The sequence below is a fragment of the Monopterus albus genome, unplaced genomic scaffold (assembly GCF_001952655.1).
Source record: "Monopterus albus unplaced genomic scaffold, M_albus_1.0 scaffold271.1, whole genome shotgun sequence".
NCBI lineage: Eukaryota > Metazoa > Chordata > Actinopteri > Synbranchiformes > Synbranchidae > Monopterus > Monopterus albus.
This window is the reverse complement of record NW_018128151.1, coordinates 715,700-723,249: the sequence shown is the minus strand read 5'-3', so window position 1 is coordinate 723,249 and position 7,550 is coordinate 715,700. Positions and strand designations below refer to the sequence as shown.

General features: G+C 37.8%; 1 protein-coding gene across 1 annotated transcript in view; it reads right to left on the bottom strand.

Moving 5' to 3' along the window:
* tnfrsf13b (TNF receptor superfamily member 13B) overlaps nucleotides 1-3,498 on the bottom strand; it is a 14,790-nt gene extending 11,292 nt beyond the window's left edge. The window contains exon 1 of the mRNA XM_020622035.1: nucleotides 3,459-3,498. The gene's annotated coding sequence lies outside the window, so the exon portion shown is untranslated. The remainder of the gene's footprint in view (nucleotides 1-3,458) is intronic.
* Between the last annotated feature and the right edge of the window lie 4,052 nt (nucleotides 3,499-7,550).

The window sequence follows — 7,550 nt, the reverse complement described above, 5'->3', positions numbered from 1 at the left end:
ATACATTTTTAAAGAGCATTAATAAATGCGTAATTACGAGTAAGTAATGCTTACAGTATACAGCAGGGGTGGGCAAGTCAGGTCCTCGAGAGCTACCACCGTGCATGCTTTCCAACTATCCATGCCCTGCCCACTGCTGCATACCTGCATCATGTGTGTTCAGTCAATCAGAAGCTGGAAGATACCACCTTAGATGAACGTGGAGCGAGGACAAAGTGAATTCGTTGGTTGGAGGATGGACAAGTAAGTGGACAATTATTATGCTTAAATGAACATTAAAACAGCCTTCTCCTAATGAAACTGCTAAGCTGTGAACTTCGTGAAATAAATGTTAATATCTTTATTGACAATTTACTAGTATTACCAAGAGACATTTAAGTTGTTGAATGCAATGCTTATTATTGTATTATTTAACGTTTAGTGAATGCTTATTACTGCATCAACAAATGTTAGCAGTGTCGTTAAAAACTATTAAATAATGTATGAGGTAATACTTTAATAAAAACATTAGTACATGATTAATAAATGCATTAGTTACCTATTAGTTAATGCTTATTACTGCATTAAGTACGGTTAATTAATGTACCCTTATTGTAAAGTGTTACCATATTTTTACTATATAGTTTTGTTTTTCTGCTTATTATTATCATTGATAATATCTATTAAATGTGACACACTGTTGTGGCATTGTTAACAGAAAGATGTATACCAAGAAATGGAAGCTAGTCGCTGGACATACAGACAGCACTATACTGTATTAAACTGTGCCATACTTTACTGTACTGTAATGAACAGTACTAATCTAGTATAAAACTGTACTGTAATATGCAATACTGACCTTGAAGAACCATTGGATATTAGTTATATTACCCTCTAGTAGCCTATAAAATACTGCTGTACACCAGGGGGTTTCAACCAGTGGTCCGTGGCCCTCTGATGGTCCGCAAAGGCATTTAAGGTGGTCCCTGACCATGTATTCAATAATGTAGTTTTGCTGTAGGAAAGTTTTTTTTAAAACACGACAACAGAGTGTACTTAGATGTAATTGACATACCCCAAGGAGTACCTGATGAGTTTAAAGCTAGAAATCAAATAGCTGCAGGGTTTGTATCTTTTCTTTCCTGGTGGGTCACAGTAAATAAGAATGTGGATTGGATTAACTACTTATACTATAATCAACAACGTTTTGTGAATCATACCAGAAATGCAATTAGAGGCATAGCAGAACAACTGGGCCCAAGTTCTCTCATGTTATGGCAAAACAGGATGGCCCTAGATATGTTGTTAGCCAAGAGAGGAGGAGTATGCAAAATGTTTGGCACGTTTTGTTGTACTTTTATATCTAACAACACTTCCCCAGATGGCAGCATCACCAAGGCCCTTGATGGACTGACAGCCCTATCCGAGGAGCTGGCTGTGAACTCTGGCATCAACAACCCCTTTGCCAATCTCCTAGAATCCTGGTTTAGAAAGTGGAGTGGTCTGATCACTTTTGGGCTCAGGAGGGAAATGTCATGAAAATGACATTATTAAGTATGTTTTAAACTGTGTTTTAATCAATGTATTAACCAAGGTATGTTATTCAATGGATTTTAACCTTTCAGAACAGACTACAGATCACAGGGACCTGTGAGACACTGCTTGTGTGAACGGAAGGACATGTTCTATCTCTGTTTTAGTACTTTGTGTGTTGTTATATGTTCAGCCAGATGGCACCCCAGACTTAAAGGAGCCAGCCATAAAGCGTTCCGGCCATACACTGTGGAGATAAACAGACAACAGATTGTGCAGTGTCTTAGGGGTCATCAGGGCAAAACCCTCTCAAGTTCACTTTCCCTTCGCAAATCTTTTTTACAACCTGATTGAACGTCTGGGATGCGTCTCTAGGGAGTTCCCTTTGCCCTATATAATGTGATGCTTAGACTAAGCTCATTCAGACAACTCTGTATGCCTATGCTGACTTGTCTCCTTTCCTTGCTGCAAGTAAACCAATCTGTTATTGAAAGATTCCAGTGACTTCGTTGCTTCTTTGAAAATTCTTTTGACAAAAACACATTTCCATATATTACTTACTATTTGTGAATAATCAAATTCATTCAAATGTATAAAGTTTAGAAAATTCAAGGTGATATTCATGATTAAAATAGTGCCCATCCAGTTTATCCACCCCACAACAGTGGTCACCAGGTTACTTCTTAGTGAAAATGGTGGTCCCTGGGTCACAATTAGTTGAAAATCCTTGTTCTACACTATAATAAACTGCACTATATTATACTCTCCTGTACTGGGCTTGAATGATTGTTGTATAATAGCATTATGGGATACTATATAGTAGCATTCCATTGTCTTTATAGCATGCTTGCTAAATGCATCACATTTGGTTCATCCCACATCAGGAATTACTTTAGATAGTTTGGTAGTAACAGGACATTACAATGTTGGTTTAATATGTAAGGAAAAATGAGCTGTACTAATGTGTGACAGGTGTGCATAAAAGACTAAGTCTGCACTTGAACCAGTCACACACTATTGTTTGCTGTGTGCCAGATCACTTACGTAGGCTGTTTACTTTTCTGCTTTGCTGTGTGCCAGATCACTTACGTAGACTTTTCTGTGGACCCAGTTCCTTTGGTGTAATAACACTTGTTTTAGATCAAACCTTGCAAAACAAGCGCACACTCTAGTAACTCCAAGATAAAACAGCATCAGTAACCTGCCATCCTTGCTACAGCTACAACTTCCATGTTTTCAGAAATCATATCTTTGTTCTTAAACGCAGTCGTCTTCGCTCTGGTGAGCACTGAGTCAGCGGACTGTGAAAGAAGCACAGATCTACACCTCCTCCGCCCTCTGCTGCTTTCAAACACACAATTGTAAGCCTGATTTGTTCTTCACTGTATCCGTCACACCCTGATAATCAAAACTTACTTTCTTACTTATGCTCCCTATTCAGATTTCATGCACAGTTTGTACAGTTTGTAATTATTATAAACACACAATATCTTTACAAGTTTCCAGAACAACATTGATTCCCATACAAACTAAAGTCAGTACTTAGAATTTCCTTTCTTCTTTGTCATTTCTTTAGCTACGTTTGTGCCTCCTTTAGTGATCTTTATTGTTGCTTGTTTTGCTAATTTTTTTCAGTTTTGAGATATGTTTCAAGTTTCTCATTTTTGGCTTCAGTCTAATTTTTTCATGTCATTTGTGTGTAAATGTACCCGGAGTCAGAGCTGCATTCGGAGCAAAGTGAAGGCGCTTCTGGTGATCAAAGAGCTAACTCTGACTCTTGCCTTTGTCACTATTATACTGGTTAGAGGCTGAAAATGCTGACTGTAGTCGAGGGTTCGAGCCCTACCTGGAAGGCCGACACTCCCCACACAACCTGAAAACACAACATTCAGTTTGCCATTGTGACCTACTATGGCCTGAAAACGGCGTTTGAAGGAATCACTCACCTGGTGAGTCGAAGAAGCGGTGGGAGAATCTTTGGTTTGTAGATGAGAGTGAGACAGGCTTGTATTTCAACATGGAAGCTCATTTGAGTAAGACCTTGCTGCCTGGGCTGGGACTTCCCCACTGTGTGTGAGGAGAATCCCCCCCACCCAAAAAGTGTCCATTTAAAAGCACATTTTTAAAAATGAACCTAAGGAACGACAGTATATAAAACACAAAATCACTGGCTATGTAGTGCAAATCAAGGCAGCAGTTATGTCCTTCAGTCTGTGTTGATAAGTTAGGTAAATTATTTTCTATCTTGTTTTTAAAAAGCCCTGTCAAGTTTTATGGGCTTTGTGAGTTAAACATTTTCAAGTACTGCCACAAACCTGAACTCTGAGTTTGCACCTATTGCTGAGCGGTTTCATTAATGTTGGCAATGTGACAAAAAAAACCAACCTTATCTTAAACTCCTTTAAATGGTTTTGCTCAAGCTTTCAGCCACATTCAGCCAGTGGCTCGTTAACACATGACTGAAAACAATACTGTAGCAGTTTGGGCCAAATTAACATCTTGAAGTGATCCTTATGTAGCTTTGCCTTTACCTTTGGGGTTGTTGTCTTGCTATAATACAACTCTGAATATTTATAGAATAAAATTTATAGAATATCTGTCTTCTCCCAAGTGATAGTTTTCTTACAGACAGTCACTGCTGTATATTTTCTGTATTTTTACAAATCAACATGAAACATTTTGTCACATCAGGAGATCTGCAGGTGTCATTAATTGCATCAGTGATTGTGTTCTATTCTGGTCGATTATGAAAAAAGACCTTTTGACTGAAAAGCTTTTCACATATGGGTTTTTTTTTTTATAAAATCACTTGGAACCCCTTGGTTAGACACAATGAAGCTCCCTTCACCTCTAAAAGTGTGTTTTACTAAAAGGAGACAGTGCTCATGCAAGCAATTTATATGTTGTTAATAATTTACCAGGTAGATGATTTTGGCTGAATTTGTCCAACTATATTTTCAAAAATTAAGGATTTTAGTTATTTATGCCTATGTTTTAAATTCATACATATTAAAATGACACATTCTGCATTATGATGATGTATGGGCTTTTAAAAAGGTCCACTTGTGGAACTGTAGTCTAGAAGTGATGCACATTGTGACTCATTAACACTTATCAATGCATCACTGAGTGTGCCAGACAGTTGTACTGAATTCAGAAGATTTGACTAAATCCACTTTCTCAACAACAGTGTGAAACTTCTGGGCAATTCCACACCATGTGTTTTTCTTGCCCCTAAGCACAAGATGTGATTTCTGTGTTTCACCTTGGCTTCGGTTCTCAAATTGAGTCAAATGCAGTTTAGTTTTATATGGAGAGGAAATCAGCTGTACTGTATTATTATTAGCACAAACACCTGAAATTGTTAAAAATGTGCACTAGAGACTTTTTTTGTCCCACAACGAGAACAAAGAAGTATTTCAGTCTTTTGCTTTTAGGCCCCGTGCAGCTTTATTTGAAAGCCCTTAAGCCAGGGGTGTGTCAAACTCAATGGCACAGGGGGCCAAAACCCAAAGCACACTTCAGGTCGCGGGCCGAACAGGATAAACATTTATTGAACAGACTAAAACTAAACATTTTTTAAATATAAATACGAATGGAAACAGACAGGATACAATATTATTCCAAAATAAATAAACTTGAACTTAAAATCAGCAACCGTATTTCTGCTAAGGCTTAGTACATTTGCAAACATCTGCTTTTTGTCTGGACACAAGACGTCTCACACTTTCATCATGCAGCTCTTCAGAAACTCTCCCTCGGTAAATGTCCGGGCTGATTTTGTCCTCTGCCCCAATAAAACTTGCTTTCACAGCAGCTTCACTGTGTGATTTCGCTGTGGTGAAAACATCTGCTGTGATGTCAGATACCAGATGTGGCCCGCGGGCCTTGAGTTTGACACATGTGCCTTAAGCGGTGTAATTTGCTGTTTGTTTTTGGCAACTCGAACAAAGTGGCAGTTTGCTTGTAATTCCCAATGTACTTATCAGTGATGTATCTATATAAAGAAATCAGTGACTTTAAAGAGAGCAAGTCAGAAAATGAGACATCACAACAACTGAGAATACAAAGCACTTGCAATAAAAACCATGACTAGGTTTCAGTCTGGAATGTTCAGACTTTAGAGTGCAGCTGTTAAAAACTACCGGAAATGCTGCGGGGACAAGTGATTAAAAGGTGTTAGTTTTGTTTTGAAACACATTTAGTTCTGCTATGTGACATTTAAGAAAAACAATGGATGCAGCAGGATGGGGGGGCTCTCTGCCCACTGTGAGCAACAGGTGCAGTTGTGCTGGTGAACACGTGTGAGGATTCAAAAAGAAAGCAACGCTCGCTAAGTTATGGGCATTAACGGTAGACCATGCCATACAATTCACTGTGCATGGAGTTAGTAGATTTACAAAAACAGTAGTTAAGCTGCAAGCTTGGTGAATATCACTCATTAAACAACCAGTACTACTACCACACATGCACAGGATATTTAAAAATGGTCCTCCCTTTACAATCAACAGGTAGAGGTCACTAGTGCATTGACAAAGACATGATCCCGTACTGGCTTCCCATCTATGTAACAGCTAAAAGATACCGCCCTCAGAATTGACCCTGGGTCTCTGCAGTGGATTAAGTCAGTATTTATTAGTACACTCAGAAATTTCCCCACTGTGGGATCAATAAAGTACCTATTCTACTCTATTAAATAATTGAACAATTTTAGAATTTTTTTTTTCAAATAATTCATCTTTTGGATTTAACTAAAGTGCAGAGCTATACCTGAGCAAGTCTGCAGTAAATAGGAGCCTTCCACTTCTGGACCATCTGTATGTAAATAATCTGAGTGCAGCTTAGTGTGAAAATCAAGAGGAAAACCAAGAAGCTGGTTTTCAGGAAGTCCAGATACAATGATGACTTGGCACCATGTTGAGTTGAAACCACAAGTTTCATCATCAAATGTCGAATTAAACTATCCTGAGACAGACTATGGTCTAATGAAGACATTTAAATTGGACACATCAAGGACAAACAAAGATGTATACAGAAATATATTATTATGGCAATGTTCTTGTTTTAATGAAATAGAGTAAAAAATGTTTTTCTCATAATGTGTGAGTGATGCACTGTGTACATCCAGCCCACTTCAACCTAAAGCATATTTCTCCTTTTGTCATGTAGGGACATTTTGCAGTTTTTAAGATGCAGTGTGTTGTCGTTTTGAATTGCACTCAAAAATATTTTATAACAGCATACAAAAGTATGTGCACAATGGCAGTAGTAGTACTGCAGCAGTAAAAGCTTCAGCAGTATAGCCAATGTGTTTTAAGAATCTAAATGTTTAAAGTTACTGCTTGCTTCATCAAAACCACCAGACAGAGGAACTAAATTATTAATAAGTCAAAATTACAATCACTCATTTAGAACAAGTCAGAGGAAACAAGCACATGCTTACAAAAGCCTTAAGAGGCTTACAGACATGCATTAATGTAAATTCTTTTTAATAGCCTATAAAATACTCAAAACACTAAAAGCAAAACATTCAAGATGCAGGTCAGGACAGATGTCACAAACAACCATAAAAGTAAAGTGCTTTGGTTGCTTGTGTTGTTGTGAAGCATAGAGGACTGATGTAAATCTGGAAGAGGGTAAAGAAGGTGTTTGTGTACCCTGGATCACACCTCTAACCAAACAACCACCTTCAGAAACCTGAACACCCAGAATACACTCACTGCAGATGGGTAGTCAAATTCTGAAAAAAAGAAAAAGGAAGCCAGTTGACATGGAGGAAAAAGGGAACCATGAAAAATAATCACATCTTGACTAACGCTATGCAGAATGTTAGGTGAGTTAAACATGTACGCGATGTAAATCAAGAACAACCAATATCCATATATTTTCCTCAAAATGGTAAATGTAGTAAAATGGGTTTGGTGAGGTTTTTAGAACCTCAGGAGTGTATTTGCTAAATACAAAGTCACAAGTGTGAGCCACATTTTTCATTTACAGTAATTGTCTTGTTTCATAAATTGTCATTTTATGATAGTCTA